Genomic DNA, 21,078 nt, shown 5'->3' on the forward strand with positions numbered 1-21,078 from the left:
TTACTTCAGCCTTTGTCAAGCTTGACAAAGGCTGAAGTAATTTCGGCGGAAACGCGTTGCGGATCTCCTAGTGTGCATCAAGAGGAAGAAAAGAAAGGATCAGCTGTAGAGCCGGCACCCCACAGCTCAAACCAGACACTCCCATAATACTAAGCTAATCAGCGCCCTAACCGGTATAGGAGAGAACTGAGCAAGAGACAGAAGTGTTTGTAGCTGGGGTTTACAGCGTGGCTTCAAGATCAGCAAAAACAGTTACACTGCTTGTCTTATTTTGGAGGCATTTTCTTCTAAAAGGTGACATCGGACAAAGAAGACAGCTCATTCCATTCTAAGAGCTGAACTTAAAAGGATCACTTAAACAGGTACCTGTAGTTTCTAGTGGATCCATTAGAGCACTAAAAAACACTGTGCTACATTTAAGGAATCACGGATACCAGTAAATCACTCATATTCATCTGCACCTTTGTGGACATTTCACTGATATGCTGACTTAGCCATATTTAACGGAAGCTATTTGGTTTATGCACTTAGCGCACATACTCTTAGATTATCAGTAGATAATTTGATGATAGATATTGTGTTACAAATTGCTTGATATTCTGATACATACAGTTCTAGTTGCTTACATTAGTAACCTACAATATATGTGTAATTTTCCTTGTGTAAATGCATTTATAGATTACTCACTTTTTAATAGAGATTGGCCAATCACATATTTTATTGTCTGAATTCTTGTATAAGGTTTAATTTATACCTAGGAGATTTTCATCTCATGTTATACATATTTTTATTTTTAGGTTCTTTTTGTGACATTTGTTGAAGAATAAATTATTTTTTATATAAACACTAAATTGCATGCTCTCTTTTGCTTGGGTATATTTTGCCTGTACTGGTGCTTTAGATTTTAATTGTTCTCTGTGGTTAAATTAATCTACCAATAAAAAAGTGCTGTCCAGAGTTCTGAACTAATAAAAAAGCTTAGATGCCTTATTTTTCAAATACAAATAGCAAGAGAACAAAGACAATTTGATAATAGGAGTAAATTAGAAAGTTGCTTAAAATTGCATGCTCTATCTGAATCACAAAAGAAAAAATGTGGGTTCAGTGTCCCTTTAAATTTTTTATTAATGACTTAGAGCAGGAGTGGGCAAGAGGTAGATCGTGGTCTACCAGTGGACCGCGAGTGAATTTTGAGGTGACCGTCTGGAAGTTTTCAAAAGTCTGCATAATAAGAGAAACATTTCTCACACATCTAGATTCTGAGTGAAGAGCTTCACTACCGTAGATGTATGAGAAATGTTTCTCTTATGCAGACTTTTGAAATCGGTTTTGAGTCTATTATGGCGGTATGTGTACTTTAGCATGCACAATGCAGCTGTAGCTGAATTCACTGCCCCAGCTTTGGTTACTGCCTGTCCCAAATTCTCCTACTTTTTGTCTCAAGAGCGGTCAGTCCACAGTACAGACCCTTCATGCGCCAAGCTGAGATGCTGCTCGGTATAGCTGGGTTTGGCAGTTCCAAGTCCTGCTCGGTCTGATATTCTGCTGCTACTTTCTAGTTCTGTCCTCCGTTACTTGTCACCAGGCTCTGCTGGGTGAATGGTCTGGTGTTGTTTTTTTCCCAGGGTCTGTTACTCCCCTCAGGTTCTTTTACTTACTCTGTACCATGCTTTGATGCTGCTCTCTGATACTTTCTCTGACACATTAATATTAGCTATACTTTGTGCTAGTTTCTGCAGCTTTCTGTCCCCAGAATTTGTTGTCACCAAATTGTGCAGGTCAGTGTGGTTGCTGTATAAGGTGGTACAGAACCTGCAGGTCCTGCCACTGTCACTCTCCCAACTATTTGCAGTAGTCTTCAGCTAGTAACGGATGGAGAGCAGCCAACAGGACCTGCCCCCTAATCAACCTGACATGGCGTCCAGCCAATAAAATTACTTTGTAGAATGAGTCTGTCTACGATTGGCTGAGAACAGTTCATTGTCATCGTTGTACCTGAGCTGTGGGTTTCCCATGTGTTCCAGGCTTGACTACTCCGCTAGCCCTAGACTCGAGCCACTACTTATTCACATGCAGGCGCGGTAAACAGATAAGTTTGCTTGATGGTCCCACCGTGACGTAAAGAGAATGCTCTCGCAGAAAGTAAAGAAAATGGCTGTATTTATTATTAAAGACTGCCTCTGATTTTTAAAGCTGTATTTTTAAAATACCATTTTCAGCCAGCAGATCTCATTTGAGGCAAAAATGAATTTTTCAGCCAGCAGGTCCTATTTGCGACAAAAATACAATTTTCAGTCAGCAGGTCCGATTTATGGCAAAAATACAATTTTCAGCCAGCGACTGGTGTTTTTTTTTTTTAGTTATGTGGAATAAAATTAGAGGTAGCCCTTGCCTTGCAAAAGTCTGCCCACCCCTGACTTAGAGCAAGGATTAAATAGCAACATCTCTATTTTTGCAAATGATACAAAGTTGTTTACGGTCATTAGGCCAGAGCATGATGAACTTGCTTTACAAGGGGATCTGCAAAAATTAGAAGAATGGGCAGGTAAATGGGAAAATTTGATTTAATATGGGAAAATGCAAGGTTCTACATTTTGGAAGTAAAAATAAGCAGGCTATTATAATATAATAATATAATATCTATTATTTAAATGGGGCTATACTTAGCCAAACAGAGAAGGACATGGATTTTGGAGTAGTAATAGATAACAAGTTAAAGATTGGTGCACAATTCAGGGCAGCAGCTTCTAAGGCTAATAAGATACTACCATGTAGTAAAAGAGGCATTAATGTAAGGGAAGAAATTCTGTCACTATATAAATCCCTGGTAAGACCTCGCCTTGAGTATGAAGTGCAAAAAAAGTTCAGAGAAGGGCCACAAAGCTAATAAGGGGAATGGAGAATTTAAGCTATGACGAAAGACTAGCCAAACTTGGTCTGTTTTCTCTAGAAAAAAAGTGCTTGAGAGGTAACGATTACTTTATATAAATATATTCAAGGCCCATATACAGAGATGGCAGAAGCTCTGTTTATTCCAAGAAAATTGTGTGTGACAAGAGGAAGGGAGATTTGATTTCCTGCAATTTTCTTTCACTGTAAGAGCAATAAAATTGTGGAGCTCACTAGCAGAGGAGGTGGTGAATGCCAATACCTTAGATATATTTAAAAATGGTTTGGGATACATTTCTGTCTAGAAACAGAATTCAGGAATATGATAACTTGTGTTAAATGGGTCACCTTTTTTAATGGGATTAATTTAAGCTCAACTCGAGCTTTTTTGTAAATATATTAGATATGTGTTTGTATATATAGAAAATAGTAGAAAACAGGAAACAGCACTCTCTGGACTTAAGTATAAACAGATAGTTTATATAGGTAACGTTTCGGGGAATGCTCCCCTTCATCAGACCAACAACAAACAAGTGAGTCAAACATTTAAACACACATAGGACCCTCCCCCCAGTGCAAAAAAAATGCCAAATGTTTTTGCCAAGACAACCACTTACAAAATAATCACAATACAAAGTATACAATGAGTATAAACACACATCAAAGCACAAAATCAAGTTAACAATCATTATACATAAAAGGATACACATGTAGCCACAGGTTCTGCACAGAGAAGATGCATCTAATGTATAAAATACAGAAGAGCTGATATGTAATAGCAGGAGTCAATAAATGTAGCGTAACTAAAAATCAGAAGCCCTGCACTGTATTATAACACCGGATTGTTCTGTTATAGTCAAACCTTCAAGTGCTGATAGCGAATCACTGGCAATAGAGTGAGAAATAGCATGTCACGTCATGTAACCAGATCGAGATATATACATAGATCCAAGTGAGTCCTACAGGTAGATGCAAATAAACATACAAGGTAGATGCAAATAAACATACAAATCAAGATATATCAATGTGGTAAGCAGGGATCATAACATAATAGTAACCTACTGTGCCCCCAGATCATATTTCAAGAGAAGACGTGGAGCGCCATAGCGCTGGACCTTGCAAATGTCTGTGTACGGTGATAGGGAAGAGCACATGCGTATCGGCAAGGAGCGATCCGCCCCCAGTGATCCTCAAGCGTTACTCAGATAGGTCAAGTAAGGCAAGCCCCTATGTGTGTACATGTATAACGCATCAGTACCGCCCCTGGTAAGCCTCAAGAATTGTAAATGTATATCGCTTCCACAGGTATCTCAGATGTAAAGGCAGCAAACAATGTGTCAATAAACTATTACTTATGTGATATACACAAGATACCCTAGCCTTGGCCACAAGTCCAGCAGAACCATACCCATACTCAGGTTAATATATAATGGTGTAAATACCAAGGGAGCTAGCAGTGTAATCAAGCGATCAGCAGGGTGATCAGGAAATCAGAACCGGGATAAAGTAAAATAAACTAAAATAAAATGTAATGTACTGCAATGGCCATGGTATGTCACCCATGAGATGTATTAAATAGGCATCTATACTGTGTCTGATACATCTACAGGATGGAACAAACCCACAAATCCTAACTCTTGGTTACAAACACAGCAGATCCCAAATGTATAAAAATAAATAATACAGAATAAATAGTACAGGTGAGCTGGCCTGATTGAAAAGGGGCGTTTAAGCCACTAAGTGTATACAAAGCAGAAGTATACTAGCCACTATTGCTGCAACCGATCACCTCTAACACATATAGATAGGCTAGCATACATATAACCAGTCAGGAGAAAACATGCAGAAAGAACGAAAATGCAGAGAGAACAACAAATGCAGAGAAAAATATAAAACAGTACAATAGACAAGAAGAGCATGGGTATGATGAGTCCTATACAGTTCCCTAGAACCGTGACAGTGTACAGTATTAGTGATTCATACTGTTCATGCAAATAGTCCCATATAGAGTCTGCCAAAGTTGATCCAGGGGGCCCTCACCCATGCCTCTAGGGGAAATGAGGGGTAAAGGGTCAAACTAAGATCATAAGAAGCAGTGCCAATCGATCCCCATATTGAGACCTCTGGGGTGTACGGTGTCTAATTTGAAAATCCATTTGGCCTCTTTCTGAAGTAGAAGAGTATCCCTATCGCCCCCCCCCCCCCCGAGGTAATGGGGGTACATGGTCAATCAGTTTAAATCTTAGGTCAGCCACAGAATTACCCTTTTCTATGAAATGTCTGGCCACAGGCTGGTCACTCTTCTCTTTGTCTATTGCCATACTGATGGCGCTTCTGTGGTTTGCCATCCTTTTCTTAATATCGTCAGAGGTTTTACCTATATAAAATAGGCTACAGCTGCAGTTTAGCATGTATATCACGAATTTCATAGTACAAGTTAAGTAATGTTTAATCCTGTAGCTCACATTATTATGTGGATGTCTGAACTGCCTGCATTGAAGCATAGAGTTACAAGTAACACAGCTGGAGCATTTGTAAGAACCCCTCTTGTTGGTCAGTGTAACCTTGCTATAACTGTTGATTGGATCAGTCCTCATAAGGATGTCCTTTAGGTTTATTCCCCTTTTGCACCCAATTCTGGGTGGTCCATACCCCTGATAGGGCAGTGATGGGTCTGTTTGAATGATATCCCATTTCTCTTTTAAGGTTACCCCAAGTGTCCTGGTGTTAGGAGTATAGGCTGTAATTAAGTTGATTCTTTTCTGATAGTCCCTTTCTGTGATCTTCGAGCTCAACTGAGTCCTGGCTTCTTTAATAATCCTGCCATTGTATCCTCTGTTGTAGAATCTTTCTTCCATACCCTTCAGTTGTAGGTCGCGATTTTCATCTGATGTATTGTTGCGGATTACCCGCAACATCTGTGCTTTGGGGATGGCTTTTACAAGCGATCTTGGATGATATCTTGAGGCATGCAGGAGTGTGTTACGATCTGTAGCCTTCTTGAATAACGTTGTGCCAAGTCTGTTGCCATCCTTGTAGATTATCAAGTCTAAAACATCCACTTCACTGTAACTGCAGACCTCCTTGAGTTGAAATTGACCACCAGTTCTATTAAGGGTCTCAACCCATTCGCCAAAAGTCTCAAGAGTCCCCCGCCACACTATGATAATATCGTCGATGTAGCACTTGTAAAAACGGATTTGCTGGTTTTCATATACCTTGAAGATGTTTTCTTCCACATTCTCCATGAAGAGGTTGGCAAATGAAGGTGCGATGTTCGAACCCATTGCAGTTCCCATGAGTTGAAGGAAAAATCTCTTCTTGAACTTAAAGTAGTTAAGTTTTAGGCACAAAGAAAGAGTTCAATAATGAAACCAGTGGGGGACAAACATATGGGCATCTGTCAAGGCAGTTAGTGATTTTTTCCATTCCCATTTCATGGGGAATAATGGTGTATAGGCTTGCAACATCCAGGCTCGCAAGCACATCACCTGGCTGGATGTCAGTCATTTTGGTGAGGTATGTGATCAGTGCTGATGAGTCACGTAAATATGAACGCATGTTCAATACAAGTGGTTGTAATATAGAGTCAACAAAGGTGGCAAGGAGCTGTAGCAATGACCCACGGGCTGAGACAATGGGCCGTCCAGGCGGGTGCACCAATTGTTTGTGAATCTTAGGTAATGTATATAGTATTTGTCTGACCGGATACTCAGTGGTCAACCATTCTTTGTTTGGGGGGTCAATCCAATCAATTTGAGCTGCATGTTCAATCACCGAGTAAATTTGAGCTTTGTAAGTGATTGTAGGATCACATGGCAGGGACCTATAGGTAGAGGTATCCGCCAGTTGTCTGTCAATCTCGGTTTTGTAGTCATGATAATCCTGCAATACCACTGCACCACCCTTGTCCGCTGGGCATATGACAATCATAGAGTCATTCCTGAGGCACTGCACGGCTTCCCAATCCTTAGATGTCATATTGTTTCTGGTGCGAGTATGGTCCCTCTCTCCCAGTCTCTGTTGGACAATGCGAGTGTAGGTTTTAATGCTTGGATTGGTGGTGGGAGGATCAAAAGAACTAGGCTTTTTAAAAGGGTGTCTGTTGTCATCCATAGTTTTACCTTGAAAAAAGTCACCCAATTTCAATTGCCTCTGAAAGCGCATTGTATCAATGTATGTAGCAAAGTAATTTGATGTAGTAGTGGGGACAAAGGAGAGGCCTTTCATCAACACTCGCCTTTCATTATCATTCAAAATGTGGTGACTGAGATTGACCGTCACATCCTCCTCTGTCTGTGTGTATATATATATATATATATATGTGTGTGTATTTATGTGTTTATATGTAAAAATATATCATACATACAGTGAGGCAAAAAAGTATTTAGTCAGCCACCAATTGTGCAAGTTCTCCCACTTAAGAAGATCAGAGAGGCCTGTAATTTTCATCATAGGTATAGCTCAACTATTAGAAACAAAATGTGAAAACAAATCCAGACAATCACATTGTCTGATTTGTAAAGAATTTATTTGCAAATTATGGTGGAAAATAAGTATTTGGTCAATATCAAAAGTTAATCTCAATACTTTGTTATATATCCTTTGTTGGCAATGAAAGAGGTCAAACGTTTTCTGTAAGTCTTCACAAGGTTGTCACACACTGTTGCTGGTATGTTGGCCAATTCCTGCATGCAGATCTCCTCTAGAGCAGTGATGTTTTGGGGCTGTTGCTGGGCAACACAGACTTTCAACTCTTCCAAAGGTTTTCTATGAGATTGAGATCTGGAGACTGGCTAGGCCACTCCAGGACCTTGAAATGCTTCTTACGAAGCCACTCCTTCGTTGCCCGGGCGGTGTTTTTAGGATCATTGTCATGCTGAAAGACCCAGCCACGTTTCATCTTCAATGCCCTTGCTGATGGAAGGAGGTTTGCACTCAAAATCTCACGATACATGGCCCCATTCATTCTTTCATGTACATGGATCAGTCGTCCTGTTCCCTTTGCAGAGAAACAGTCCCAAAGCATGATGTTGCCACCCCCATGCTTCATAGTAGGTATGGTGTTCTTTGGTTGCAACTCAGCATTCTCTCTCCTCCAAGCACGAAGAGTTGTGTTTCTACGAAACAGTTCTACTTTGGTTTCATCTGACCATATGACATTCTCCCAATCTGCTTCTGGATCATCCAAATGCTCTCTAGCATACTTCAGATGACCCCCCGGACATGTACTGGCTTAAGCAGGGGGACATGCCTGGGACTGCAGGATCTGAGTCCCTGGAGGCATAGTGTGTTACTGATGGTAGCCTTTGTTACGTTGGTCCCAGCTCTCTACAGGTCATTCACTAGGTCCCCCCGTGTGGTTCTGGGATGTTTGCTCACCGTTCTTGTGATCATTTTGACCCCACGGGGTGAGATCTTGGGTGGAGCCCCAGATCAAGGGAGATAATCAGTGGTCTTGTATGTCTTACATTTTCTAATTATTGCTCCCACAGTTGATTTCTTCACACCAAGCTGCTTGCCTATTGCAGATTCAGTCTTCCCAGCCTGGTCTAGGTCTACAATTTTGTTTCTGGTGTCCTTTGACAGCTCTTTGGTCTTCATCATAGTGGAGTTTGGCGTGTGACTGTTTGAGGTTGTGGACAGGTGTCTTTTATACTGATAACAAGTTCAAACAGGTGCCATTAATACAGGTAATGAGTGGAGGACAGAGGAGCCTCTTAAAGAAGAAGATACAGGTCTGTGAGAGCCAGAAATCTTGCTTGTTTGTAGGTGACCAAATACTTATTTTCCACCATAATATGCAAATAAATTCTTTCCAAATCAGACAATGTGATTGTCTGGATTTGTTTCCACACTTTGTCTCTAATAGTTGAGGTATACCTATGATGAAAATTACAGGCCTCTCTCATCTTCTTAAGTGGGAGAACTTGCACAATTGGTGGCTGACTAAATACTTTTTTGCACAACTGTATATACACAAATAAATAAATAGTCTTAGGCCACCATTCAATTTGTTGTTTTTGCAATGGTATAATGACTATATATAATTATTTATCAGTCTCTTTATTAGAATACAACCAGAAAATACAGGATATTTGTATGCAGTATTAAAAAACAGAAACAAATCAGAAAAAACAGCTTCTATAGGCTAAATAGTATTTATTGTGACTTACCCCTAAACTTGAGCAATAGCAGGAACTTGGCTCTTGTAAACCTAAATGGAATGGAACCCTAGTTAATGTCAAACACCTGTATTTATCCTACTATTTTATGTCAAAATGACTGCTGTGGGAAAAGGTCTATTACACCAGGTTTTTTTGCAAGACATGAGCATTACCTACACAGGTGTGAAAAAATGTGAGAAAGAAGAGGGCGACCCCTAGTGCAAATCAATTGGGGGAGATGTAATGGATATAAACTTGTGATGACAAAGGAATACTCACAAATTGTATTGCACACTGTAGTGCAAATGGAGCATACTAGGTGTATTATGGTGACCTAGTGCGCATATGAACCAAGGTTATGCTGCTGCAATTGAAGATGGGCTCCAGGTGAAATGATGATGAACGTCAGAACAAAGGAAGAAGACTCCAGTATAAATATAAGTAGTAAAATATTTAATTAAAAGTAGTAAAAAAAGTACCCAGATCTGACAATAAACCTGTGATACAATGCTACGCATTTCTAAGCGCTAACTGCGCTTTTTCCTCAGGCAAATGATACTAACTGAACTGGAGTCTCCTACATATATACCCATACACACTGAATGTTAGGCAGCTGAATTTCATTGCACAGGTGCTGCACTAATTAGCCACGTTAGTTACTGACAACATGTTAGAGAGATGCTAAATACAATTTTTTCAATTCTAATAAACAATTCCAAATACAATATAATAGTAAGCAAATGTACTATGATGATATAGAAAGTGGATACAGTAAATTGATTTCGAATTGACTATACCTACACAGATGGTATGAGTTTAATTCATTGGAAGCTTGCTAATAAGACCAACTTTCAATCACATCATTCCATTCAAAATGGCAAAGAGCATAGAATTTGACAGACAAAAAAATCATACTTTTGCATCAGCAAGTCTACGCTCAAAGGACAATCAGCAAACAAACTGCATACTCAAGATGTGGTATTCACGCTGTTATAAAGAATTTTGAAGAATCAGGAGAGGTCAAGTACAAACAAAGGACTGGAAGGCCAAGAAAACTTTCAAAATCTGATGAGAAGTTTCTCAGAGTTTTTTCATTGAGACAGTGAAAAGGCTAAAATATGCTAAAGCTCTCAAAGATTGGAATAAAGATCAGTGGAAAAGAGTATTATGGAGTGAAAAATCCAACGGCTAGATTTAGAGTTCTGCGTTAGCCATCAAAAGCAGCGTTAAGGGGTCCTAACGCTGCTTTTTACCGCCCGCTGGTATTTAGAGTCAGCCAGGAAAAGTTCTACCGCTCACTTCCTTACTGAGACTCCAGGCTACCGCAGATCCCCTTACGCCAATTGCGTATCCTATCTTTTCTATGGGATTTGCCTTACGCTGGTATTTGGAGTCTTGGAAGAACTGAGCGGTAGACCCTCTTCCGACAAGACTCCTACCGCCAAAAAAAGTCAGTAGTTAAGAGCTTTATGGGCTAACGCCGGAATATAAATCTCCTAACTACTGTGCTACAAAGTACACTAACACCCATAAACTACCTATGAACCCCTAAACCGAGGCCCCCCACATCGCAAACACTATAATAAAATTTTTTAACCCCTAATCTGCCGACCGGACACCGCCATCACCTACATTATACCTATGAACCCCTAATCTGCTGCCCCTAACATCGCCGACACCTATATTATATTTATTAACCCCTAATTTGCCCCCCCTCAACGTACTATATTATATGTATTAACCCCTAAACCGTCGCACTCCCGCCTCGCAAACACTAGAATACATTTTATTAACCCCTAACCTGCCCTCCCTAACATCGGCGGCACCTACCTACAATTATTAACCCTTAATCTCCCACCCGCAACGTCGCCGCTACTATAATAAATGTTTTAACCCCTAAACCTAAGTCTAACCCTAACCCTAACACCCCCCTAACATAAATATAATTTAAATTAAACTAAATAATATTCCTATAATTAAATAAATTAATCCTATTTAAAACTAAATACCTACCTAGAAAATAAACCCTAATATAGCTACAATATAAATAATAATTACATTGTATCTATTTTAGGATTTATATTTATTTTACAGGCAACTTTGTATTTATTTTAACTAGGTACAATAGCTATTAAATAGTTATTAACTATTTAATAGCTACCTAGTTAAAATAATTACAAAATTACCTGTAAAATAAATCCTAACCTAAGTTACAATTAAACCTAACACTAAACTATCATTAAATTAATTAAATAAATTAACTACAATTAGCTAAACTAAAATACAATTAAATAAACTAATCTATAATACAAAAAACAAACACTAAATTACAAAAAATAAAAAAATATTACAAGAATTTTAATCTAATTACACCTAATCTAAGCCCCCTAATAAAATTAAAAAGCTCCCCAAAATAATAAAATTCCCTACCCTATGCTAAATTACCAAGTAACCAGCTCTTTCACCAGCCCTTAAAAGGGCTTTTTTGTGGGGCATTGCCCCAAAGTAATCAGCTCTTTTACCTGTAAAAGAAAATACAATACCCCCCCAACATTACAACCCATCACCCACATACGCCTATTCTAACCCACCAAAACCCCCCTTAAAAAACCTATCACTAACCCCCTGAAGATCTCCCTACCTTGAGTCGCCTTCACTCAGTCAAGCCGAAGTCTTCATCCAATCCGGGCGATGTGGTCCTCCATCCGGGTGAAGTCTTGATCCAAGCGGCAAAGAAGAGGTCCTCCATCCGGGCGATGTCTTCTTCCAAGCGGCATCTTCTATCTTCTGTCTTCCGGATCCATCTTCATCCCGCCAATGCGGAACATCCTCCTTCCCCGACGGACTAACGACGAATGAAGGTTCCTTTAAATGACGTCATCCAAGATGGCATCCCTCGAATTCCGATTGGCTGATAGGATTCTATCAGCCAATCGGAATTAAGGTAGGAAAAATCTGATTGGCTGAATCAATCAGCCAATCAGATTGAGCTCACATTCTATTGGCTGATCGGAACAGCCAATAAAATGCGAGCTCAATCTGATTGGCTGATTGGATCAGCCAATCGTATTGAACTTCAATCTGATTGGCTGATTGAATCAGCCAATCAGATTTTTCCTACCTTAATTCCGATTGGCTGATAGAATCCTATCAGCAAAGTTGCCTGTAAAATAAATATAAATCCTAAAATAGATACAATGTAATTATTATTTATATAAATACAAAGTTGCCTGTAAAATAAATATAAATCCTAAAATAGATACAATGTAATTATTATTTATATTGTAGCTACGTTAGGGTTTATTTTCTAGGTAAGTATTTAGTTTTAAATAGGACTAATTTATTTAATTATAGGAATATTATTTTGTTTAATTTAAATTATATTTATGTTAGGGGGGTGTTAGGGTTAGACTTAGGTTTAGGGGTTAATACATTTATTATAGTAGCGGCGACGTTGTGGGCGGGAGATTAGGGGTTAATAATTGTAGGTAGGTGGCAGCGATGTTAAGGTGGGCAGATTAGGGGTTAATACAATTTATTCTAGTGTTTGTGAGGTGGGAGTGTGGCGGTTTAGGGGTTAATACGTTTATTATAGTGGCGGTGAGGTCCGGTCGGCAGATTAGGGGTTAATACTTGTAGTTAGGTTGCAGCGACGTTGGGGTGGCAGATTAGGGGTTAATAAATATAATGTAGGTGTCAGCGATGTTTGGGGCAGCAGATTAGGGGTTCATAGGGATAATGTAGGTGGCGGCGGTGTCCAGTCAGAAGATTAGGGGTTAATAATAAAATGCAGGTATCAGCGATAGCGGGGGCGGAAGATTAGGGGTTAATAAGTGTAAGGTTAGTGTTGTTTAGACTCGGGGTTCATGTTAGGGTGTTAGGTGCAGACTTAGAAAGTGTTTCCCCATAGGAAACAATGGGGCTGCGTTAGGAGCTGAACACTACTTTTTTGCAGGTGTTAGGTTTTTTTCGGCCAGCTCAGCCCCATTGTTTCCTACGGGGATATCATGCACAAGCACGTTTTGCCAGCTTACTGCTACCGCAAGCAACGCTGGTATTGAGGGTTGAAGTGGTGTTAAATTATGCTCAACGCTCCCTTTTCTGAGCCTAACACAGCCAGTGAGACAACTCTAAATACCAGCGTTGTCTTAAGGGTGCACTGGGAATAAAAGCAGCGTTAGGCACAAGTTTGAAATTTTTGCGTCCAATTGTCAACAATAAGTGAGAAGAGTTGTAGAGAGATGGAAGAATGAGTGCCTGCTGCCTTCAGTGAAACATTGTGCAGGGTCTGTCCTGGTTTGAGGCTGCATTTCTGCCAGTGGTATTGGCGATATTGTCCGAATTGATAAGATCATTACTGCTGAAAAGTATAGACAGGTTTAAATTCATCATGCTATTCCTTCTGGAAAGCGCCTGATTGGGAATGGTTTTATTTTTCAGCATGATAATAATCCCAAGCACACTGCTAATGCAATGAAACCATATTTGGAGAGAAAAACAGCTGATAAAACACTGACAGTCATGGACTAACCTCCAGAACTGAATAATTATAGAGGCAGTATGGGATCGCCTGGATAGAAAAAGAAATTAAAGACAGCCTAAATCTAAAGGACAGTCTCCCCAAAAGAGTTCAAGATGTGCTTAGTGCAAAGGGAGGTCACACTAAATACCGACTTTTGCTTGAAGAAGCTATTTTGTTCTATGAAATTGTGTATTATCGGTTCGTAATGTAATAAAAAGGCCGAAAAAATAAGTATGGCTGGTCATAAAACTTTTCTAAAACAACAAAGCTGGTGGTGGCCTAAGACTTTTTGCACAGTACTTATATATATATACTGTATATATGTATGTATATATAAATATATATATATATATATATATATATATATATATTTACACACACACACACACTTTTGAGCCCTCAAATCAACGTATATATTGAAATAAATATTAAAAAATAAAAAATTTCTATGTAAAGAACATTAGAATTACTACCTTCAGCTTTTGGGCAGTTGGTCTAATGTGGTGTAAGGTTAGCACACGTTACAAGTGTTTTTTTAGAATGCCGCACTCCTTTGAAGTCTATGGGGCATATGTATCAAGCTCCAAATGGAGCTTGATGCCCCGTGTTTCTGGCGAGCCTGCAGGCTCGCCAGAAACAGCAGTTATGAAGCAGCGGTCACAAAGGCCGCTGCTCCATAACCTGTCCGTCTGCTCTGAGCAGGCGGACAGACATCGCCACAATACTTGTGAGCTGCTGGTGCAATGCTGAATACGGCGAGCGTATTGCTCGCCGTATTCAGCGAGGTCTGGCGGACCTGATCCGCAGTTTCAGATCAGGTCCGTCAGACCTTGATAACTATGCCCCTATTGGAGAAATTAACATGCATTGGACTTTCTCTTGTGTGATAATTTATTTACTTTCAATTTTGATCACATTTAGCTTGCGAGCAAAAATTTTTGTTAGCGCACCACTTGTAATCTGGCCCATTATTGGGAACCTAGCTGCATAAGGTATTGCTGTTTGGTTTTCTTATTTTAAGTTCTATAAGTAGCATTAATATTTCACTTATATTTTGTGTTCCTATGCCACAGGGTTTATTGGGTCTTCTTGAACCAATATTCTGCTTTACTAACCATATAAATACTTTGGATATCCTATTTTTAGTGTAGTGAGCATTACTGAATGGGTTTTGCCACATTTTAAACATTTTGGAACTGCCTAATAAAATTTGGAACATTGATTTACAAATGTATTACATTTTAACATTTTTTTGTATGAGTTTTGGAACCTTGGAATTGTAAAATAATCTGTAAAGGGTTTTTAGGTAGAGGAGGATTTTGGTGAGTTCAACTCAGTAGTGCAGGAGTAGATACAAAATAAAATAAAAATCAGTTAAAGGCTTTAATAAAACAAGAAAAACTGAGACTAAGATTTTGCCAAAGTTCACGTACCAGGAGATCAGTCCAGCAACAATGAACCAAGGAATTAAGCAAAAACAGAGTTGAAGGACAGGCCTATAGTTAGGGACCATGACATCAGTCCATTAATAAGGTAGCAAGGGGTAAAGCAAGAGCAGAGTCTAATGGCAGGACAACGGTTAGGTACAGAGAATTCAGTCCAGCAACAATGCACAGGAATCCCAGCAGGTACAGGAATCCCAGCATGGGCAGGTGGTGAGGCTGCTACAGGATGATTCAGGTAAGTTGACACAGGTATCGCAAGTACTGGAGACTCAGTAGGCATAGGAAACCCAGCAGGTACAGGTGGTGAGGCTGGTATGAGATACCAGGTAAGTTAAGCTGGTACAGCAGGATTCAGGTAAGTTTATACAGGTATGGCAAGTACAGGAAACTTAGCAGGCCCAGTAAGTCCAACAAGTACAGGTAAGTGCAGCTGGTACAGCAGGATTAAGGTTAATTTCAATCAAGAAGCAAGTTAGGTGCAATGTTGTTGCAACACAGGATACAAGGAGAGTTGAAATCAGGTAATAATTAAAAAAAAAAAGTCTGCTCAATAACTCAGCCCAGAGTGATGGGCTGAGCAGATTTATATAGAAACTCCCACACCTGTGGCCTCTTAGGCGGGAGTTCCTAAAAATAAGCATGGCCCCTTTAAATTAAAGAACTGCACTGCCGCATGACTAAGGAAGGCAGCAGACCCTGCAGAAGACAGGCTTCAGTGTTCTACATGGAGGAACAAATCAGGAGCATGTTTCTGGCGTAGGTACCTACACAAGTAGGTACCTGACAACTGGAATAAAATGAGAAACATGGCTCAATGTTGTTTCTGATAGGTTGATTTATTGCTAAGCCATTTTCTAATAATAAATTGTGAGGGCTTGGAATTTGAAAATACCTAATCAGAATAAGGTAAATGATTAAGTGTTGACTCATTTTAGAACGCTATTTAATGTTCCAGCTTGAGCTTTAACAGCATTAGAAGTAAGCTTTTTGTGCATGTTGTGTTGCGCTCATATTACAAGTTGAAAGAAAACTGTATATATATATATCAATTCCACTCCATTCACTCCAGAATAGACACTGCACTCACCGGATTTCTTGTACAATAAAACGTCACTTTTATTGAAACAGCATGACAGAGTGGTCACTGAAAAAGTGAATTTTATAACTACCTTTACACCGCTACATAGTGTGGTGGAACGATCAATTAGAGTGAACTGGGATATTGTTAAATCAGAAAAGACTTTTGCCCTTCACCCAGATGGAGGCTCCCAGGATAGTTTACAAAAAAGCACCTAACCTAAGGGACATACTAGTCCAAAATAACCAAGTAAAATGTTATCAGAAAGGGTCTTGGTTGGATGGCAAAATGAAGTTAGGTTGCTACAAGTGTGGGGACTGCACCACCTGCAATAGCATGGTTACTGGACCGATATTTCACCATCCCTACACTTGGAAGAAGTACAAGATACACCACAGGCTATCCTGTATGAGCGAATTTGTGATATATACACTCTCATGTCCCTGTTCCTTGGTATATGTAGGCAAGACCTCTACCACGTTAAAGAATGGCGAACCATCGCTGTGCCATTCATGAAGCCCTTGAGAAATGAACCTCTGATCAGCCAGTGGCTCAACATTTTTTACAGATGTGGCACACTGTTTTACAGATGGGGCACACTCTTGCGAGCCTGAGAACTATGTTTATAGATCATGTGCCTGCTATGAAGAGAGGTGGTGATAGGCAGAAGAGACTGCAGCAAATTGAGACCCAATGGATCTACTGATTAGATATGGTGTCCCCAAAGGGATTAAACACACAGTTCTATTACAGTGTTTCATTGGGATGAATGGAGCTTCTATGATCAGACAGTCTAGGTTGATATATATTGTAATCTTGGAAATAGTTTTGCCCTGATGCTAAATTGATGGAATGGTATCATCCCTAGTGTGACATATGCCCATACAGAAATGGTATCACCACTAGTGTCACATACGCTCACATAGAAACTAAAAGCAAAAAGAATGCAAAAGTTTACTACCATACATCTAGAGATAAGTTGACTGTGTTGAAATTAGTCCAGTTCCAATAATGATCTATTTATTGTAATGAATGTTTTAAACTTTCTAGAATGTTTCATAACAGGATGCTATGTTTTTAATGGGTAATGGTATTGCAATGGCCAGGGTCAATGGGAGGGACTGCTGATTGTTGTATAGGTGATGTATAAGATACGCAACATGCAATGATAGGTTATGGTAATTAGCCATGCTGTTTTGTTGTCAGGGGCGGTTGCAACCCCTGAGCGGATGCTTGTACATTGGCTCTGTCGACCGGAAGTATACAACACAAGTAGTTTAAATAGAGGTGGAGGGGGGTAACATTTTAGGTAACACTTTTTTAACACTTGGTATCCCAGTGAACAAGGTACCCGGTTGGTACCGAATGTTTGGTAATATGCCATTTTAATGCTGTTTCAATAAAAGTGATGTTTTAATGTACAAGAAATCCGGTGAGTGCAGTGTCTATTCTGGATTGAATGGAGTGGAACTGATATATTATATCTCACAGCACCCTACTTTGGATTGGTGAGTGCACTGACAAAACAAACTGTTTTATATAAATATATACATGATTTATATAAGAATATCTATTTACAAATACATAGAACATATTATGCTATGTACAGAACAATGGAATGTGAATATTGAAAACATTCATTTTAAATGTTTTCCTCTACTTAAAAACTGCAAAGGGCTCCAATTCATTTATATATATGATATATAGTAAATGAATCCCCGGAAAAATCCAGGGAAGAAAAGGTAAATAACCTTTACTCAAATAGAAATCCCCCTAAGGTAAATCTATGCAGCCTTAGCTAGGCAGTGCCTAATGCCAAATCGTACATTTGTAAAGGTAGATAAAAGAAGCATTAAATGGCACACTTAAATTTAAGAAATGGATAGTAACGATAAGGCGCATTGTGAAAAGGGGGGAGAAAAAAAAAAGATAAAAATTAAAAATAACTTTTATTGTTTAATAGTTAAAAAATGATGGACATTGCCATCCACACATAACACACATAAAAACATATGTCAGATCAAAACTGACCTTCCATTTACACAGTTATATATGTCTTATTACTAGGGGCTAAGATATCTATTAATAACGGCTAAGGTGCCGTAAGAACAATATGCGGTTCAGAGTTAAAGCTGAGATCACAGCTGGACTCAAAATGTCTAATCAAGCCACACTTTCCATGTTCCATACAACAAGTCCATTTATAAATCAATCTTCTCAGTCCTATAGGTTACTCCTTGCTAAGCCCCTAAATGCCAATTAAGGCCAAAAATTAAAAATACGCTGAGTATAGAGAGGCAGTGCGAACGCCTTTGACAAAGCAGTGCGAAACGTATTTATGTGTTTATATGTGTATATATGTCTTTAAATACATATATACACATATAAATACATATGTGCATACATTTAAACATATACATACATATATATATATATATATATATATATATATATATATATATTTATACTGTACTTTGTAATGTAGTTTTGATGTGTTTTGTGATACTTTTTTGTTTTGCAAAACAGTTAACCAGATTTTTGTGGTTGCCCTAACCCAATGCGTGTTAACTTTAATTGTGTTGAAGCGATCGCGTTTACTTTCAACTTGTAACATAAGCGAAAAACCCGATGGGCGCAAACAACCACGATAAAACCCTTTTTGCTAAGAAGTAAATGTAAACGGAGCACTCGTAATCTGGCCTTTCAGGTTTATTAGATTAAAAAAATGCTAAAAACTAGTAATGTGGTTGTATTTTTATTAAAATAAGATAGTTACTGTTTTTAATGCTGCTTATCAGATTCATGGAACATCTTTGTTTCAGGAACTAAACTTTGAGTTACACATAATCCTTCAAGTTTTTCTCTTTTATCTATACTGACAATAAATATATTTTAAACTGTGTAATCAGTTTAGTTTAATATTTAAAAGTTTCTGTTTCAGGCTTACTAGATATATTTCCCTCCATCCTCAATTTGTCAGAAAACAGTGTTCAAGTTTATATGCAAAATACTTTGCAATAATTTTTGTAGGGTCAATGCCTATCTGAAATTAATGCCCATGACTTTTGCAGTGGCCTTCTATTCCCACAGAGCACTGACTGCCTCAAATATTCCTCCCCTCACGATTTATTGCCTAATTACGGCTAACTCTATTCACACTACTTTCATACTTTGCAAACAGAACAAATGTCTTTTAAGCTACAAATCAGACTTCTCTCGATTTTAAGGTCAGTTCTTGATGACCTTCAATAAAATCATATAGAAAAAAAGATAATCGAAATTGAATTAAGTCAGCAATAAAAGAACACAGGGAAAATTAACACACTCTGCATTTCAAAGATGCATTACATAGCCCCAAAAGGGACAATATTATACTCCAATTTCACTTATCTAAAAATACAATTGCAGTTTTTAGACTGATAGATGTTATAGTGTTTCTTCAATGTTGTTTGTGGTCTAAATATGGCACATAAAGGGCCCCCTTCAGGGGGTGAAAGGTGTGACTCCTTTCAGGGGCCCACTGGTCCAGGGGGGCCCCATGAGGCAAGCACAACTATAATTAAAAAAAAAAATTACATTTTGGCAGCCACCAGAGGGCACTACAAAAGAGTGCTATTGAGCGCAGGAAATGTCATTACAAGGAGTAAAGAATTAGCATTTGAGAGGATTTCTGAGTGTGCACTAAACCACTATACACAGTGTGAGACAGACTTGATACTTCAATTTGTACAGTGTGTGCCTGAGTCAGATGGCAGATTAATTTGCAGAGGAGGTAGGACTTAATCAGTAAATATTTTTTATTCTTTTTTTTAGCAATATGCAGCAGGGTGTTTATGATTATTTGACAATGCTTTAGAAATTCTATATTTAAAACCCTGCAGAAATGTTTCCTCCTCAATACACAAATGGTAGGTGCCCTTTTGGCAGATATGATTTTTTATATATATATATATATATATATATATATATTACATTCCAGTTTACTGCCCCATTATGCAAGGACTTTCCAGATGCCAGGAGGCATTTCATCTAAGATTTTTACTTCTGCATAAAATGTTATACTCTCAGGCTAAGATTGCTCAGTGTTTGAAATGAGACTGGTTAACTTGACACTGTTCAGTTTACAGAACAGCTGGCTTGATTTTAAAGCATATACAAACAAGCCTAAATCCTGCATTTAACCAGATCTCATGGTATGAGACTGCGTACCACAGCTTATGGTTCCACCAAGACCATATAGTATACAGCATTTTCAAAATCCATAACTACAGCTGACATTTTTACTCCAGATTTGAAGTGATGCTCTTGGTTGGGGAAAATGGGGGGAAAAAACCCAAACATATGCGAACCTTCCAAAAGTACTTTGCTTTATCTACCCATTCTGACAGATCATTAATGTACAATTTTGAATTCACAGAAGTATTTTTGTTTGCACATTAACAAATATAATTCTTTACAAAGTGATCTCTTAATTTTATTTTTTTATCATGCATGTCACACACTGCTGATTTAGGGGATGGCAATGTGCAGAAATTTTACCTCCTGTGAGTGTTTCTGTGGGTGTCTGTTTTTATGTCTTTGTGCTTTTGTTGGTGTCTCTATGAGTGTGTATGTATTTTTTATGTGGGTCTCTCTGTGAGATCAATGTAAACAAGGGCTGAGTGTCTGTGTCTGACTGTGTTTGTGTGTTTCTGTGCGTGTCTGCTAGAGTGTCTATATGTGAGTCCTTATGTGTGAGTGTGTGTTTCAGTGTATGAGTGTGTCTTTGTGTTTCTGTGTTACTACCTTTACAACATTGCCAAGTTTAAGAATAAAGTAGACATGTGCAATTTATTTCGGACAAATTTAGTTTTCAGACGAATTTTGGCAAATTCAGAGATTCGAATGAATCTGAATATCCGAATCTAAATATCCGAATTGGCACCATAGCTAAAATCCCTAAAAATTCTGAATTTTCGGATCCATTCTATATTCATA

Source organism: Bombina bombina, chromosome 2 (genome assembly GCF_027579735.1).
Source record: "Bombina bombina isolate aBomBom1 chromosome 2, aBomBom1.pri, whole genome shotgun sequence".
Lineage (NCBI taxonomy): Eukaryota > Metazoa > Chordata > Amphibia > Anura > Bombinatoridae > Bombina > Bombina bombina.